Source organism: Eptatretus burgeri, chromosome 11, assembly GCF_056783735.1.
Source record: "Eptatretus burgeri isolate ZD-2024b chromosome 11, Ebu_testis_v1, whole genome shotgun sequence".
NCBI lineage: Eukaryota > Metazoa > Chordata > Myxini > Myxiniformes > Myxinidae > Eptatretus > Eptatretus burgeri.
Window position 1 is genome coordinate 238906 of NC_140971.1, and position 2310 is coordinate 241215.

The following is a 2310-nucleotide window of genomic DNA, read 5'->3' on the forward strand; positions in this document are numbered from 1 at the left end:
CACACACACACACACACACACACACACACACACACACACACACACACACACACACACACACACACACACACACACACACACTGAAAAAAAGAAAAACAGCAACACTTGATATGCTCCAGTGCACAATTTATTCCGTTTTGCAAAAGGTTTTCCTTCAAATAATGAGCTTCCTTAGTCAGGAAGCACTGATCGGTTATACAAAAGCAACTTTTTGAGCAGGTACTTCATCGTACTTTTTTCAGCAAGCAACCCAAGCAACCATGCAGTAACTTTGCAGAGAAATAACTGCATGTAGAAAGAATAGTTTTGTGAGTACGTGTCAGTTTGTCAGTGGACAAGTTAAACAACAGATTTTATCAACAAAGCCAACAATATTATGTTAACAAAAAAGAACCATTGACTTCTGGACTCTGTGTCCTTCACTGAGAAGGAAGAGAAAATTCTGTTCGGCCTTGACCCGACTCCGATGATGGGCCGGAGATGACCTTGACCTGAACTCCAACCAATGTTCTTAAATCCTGCTCTGCCGTTCTTGCTTCTCCTCTATCTGCCATATTCAGTTTGTCCTCTCTTCACCACCTCCCTCTGCATGGAAATGAGCAAACATCATTCCAGTCCACAAGAAGGTTACAAAAACAGAACCTACCAACTACAGGCCAGTGAGTAGCTTCCAATTACAAACAAAGTAATGGAACCCATCATTGCTTCCAAAGTCATCTTTACAGTTTTCAATCAACTTAATCTCCGACCATCAGTTTGGATTCAGCCGCAGTTACTCAACTTTGGAAATGCTTCTGCCCCTCTCTCAGCAATGGTTGGAAGCCCTCAATCTCTCACAAGAGGTTAGAACCATATCTCTGGACATATCCCAGGCGTTCACCACAGTCTGGCATCCTGCTTTATTTGCCAAGCTTACTGCCTGTGGTATCGATAGCTGCCTTCATTCATAGACTTCTGACTTCTTCCACCTCACAGTCAACATGCTGCCATTAATGAAATCCTCTCCTCCATGGAAGCTGGAGTTCCCCAAGGCAGTGTTTTGGGTCCAGTCTTGTTCTTCAATTACATTAATGACCTCCTTGATACTCTGGAAAACCCTCTCTACCTTTTTGCGAACAACTCCATATTGTCGTACAGTACTCCATCCCTCTGCTGGGTCACTCTCCTGAAATATCATATTATTTCCGAGTTTGTGGTTTCGTGTCGCGCTATCTTCGACTTTGTTCTGCGCTCGAGTAACGTGATATTCAGCTTACATTATCTCAAAGACCATATGAGCTGCATGGTACAAAAAAAGTAAATAAAATGGTTCTGAAACAGTGAAATCGTATTCCACTTACTGCATTAAAGTAAAATTACTACTGATACTCTGCATCAGTTCCTTTCTCAAACACACCCACCCCAACATGTCGCACAGAGCACGGGTTATGCAAGTGAATTATTAGACTCTGGTCTGATAAATGGAACTCCTGTCTCCCTTCCAGAGGCTGTTCTCACTCTTTCCTCCAGGGCTTCAAGCGAGCATTGCACTGCCATAACTGGTCATCCCCAATTCTGACCTATGATCTTTATTACCCACTTTAACCTTTCCTCACCCAACCATATTACTTGCAAGTTTAAGTGTTTCCTCCTAACAAATGTTTCTTCACATTTGCTCCATCTCATTTTTTCCTATTTGTTCATTCTGTTGAAGTTTGTCCCACTGTCAGTTCTACCTTGCACTTCCATGAGTCTAGCTCCTGTAAATAACCTCCCTCCCCAAAGCAACACTAACAACATCAACAATAAGCATCAGGCGAAGTGAGATGTGGTTGACATTTCAAGTACACTATTCGCCAGGTCTCGGAGGAAAAGGGGGCTAAAGCTCGAGACATTAGCATCACCTCACTTCCCTCGGTTTTAGTATACCCTGATTGGCTGTTAATGAAATCCATTGCATATAGAAATCAAAACATTTGGAAATGTAAAGAAGGAAGGTGTGTGAATATTTAATGCATCTGTTACAAAATAGCATTACAGCAATTGGTAATTTCATTAAAGGCACAGAGTTTGCGACCATACTCAATCAAAACCAGAGATGTCACTTTCTAAAGTGACATGTCACTTATTAAACCTTCCTTCCTATTCACGTCACTTATTCTCAAGAGATGTCACTTATTGAACCTGGTGTTGGCTTAGCGGTTAGGGTGGTGGCTTGGGATCCTGGGGTCCTGAGTTCAAGTCCCATTGGCTGCTGAATTAACACCAGGGGGTTGACTCAGTCTGTCATCCTTCCGAGGTTGGCGAAATGAGTACCAGTGCAGCAGCCGA

At 42.7% G+C, this 2310-nt stretch overlaps 1 protein-coding gene across 4 annotated transcripts in view; it reads right to left on the reverse strand.

Annotated features, from left to right (window-relative positions):
- Positions 1-111: 111 nt before the first annotated feature.
- Positions 112-2310, reverse strand: part of LOC147016255 (uncharacterized) — a 64430-nt gene continuing 62231 nt past the window's right edge. For 3 of the 4 annotated variants that reach the window (XM_085844825.1, XM_085844822.1, XM_085844823.1), the window contains one exon: positions 112-2310. This exon is cut by the window's right edge and continues 781 nt beyond it. The gene's annotated coding sequence lies outside the window, so the exon portion shown is untranslated. The other variant, XM_085844824.1, reaches the window with a different exon arrangement.